This window comes from Nannospalax galili, unplaced genomic scaffold, assembly GCF_000622305.1.
Source record: "Nannospalax galili isolate Female #2095 unplaced genomic scaffold, S.galili_v1.0 scaffold9759, whole genome shotgun sequence".
Lineage (NCBI taxonomy): Eukaryota > Metazoa > Chordata > Mammalia > Rodentia > Spalacidae > Nannospalax > Nannospalax galili.
In genome coordinates this window covers 14,219-14,473 of record NW_008341949.1, presented here as the reverse complement: position 1 = coordinate 14,473, position 255 = coordinate 14,219, and positions in this window count along the sequence as shown.

Sequence of the window (255 nt, the reverse complement as noted above, 5' to 3'; positions counted from 1 at the left end):
TGGGGGAGATGGGATGGTGAATGAGGCTGGGGAAGTCAAGGTCCTGAGGGCAAGCTCAACTTACCCCAGAGAGGGAGTCCTGCTGGTCGGAGAGAGCTTTATTTATTATTTTTATTTTATTTTATGTATATGAGTGTATTGCCTGTATGTAAGTGAGTGCAGCCGTGTCATGCAATGCTCATGGAGGTCAGAAGAGGGCATTGAATTCCCCTGGAACTGGAGTTACTGATGGTTGTTAGCCACCATGTAGGTGCT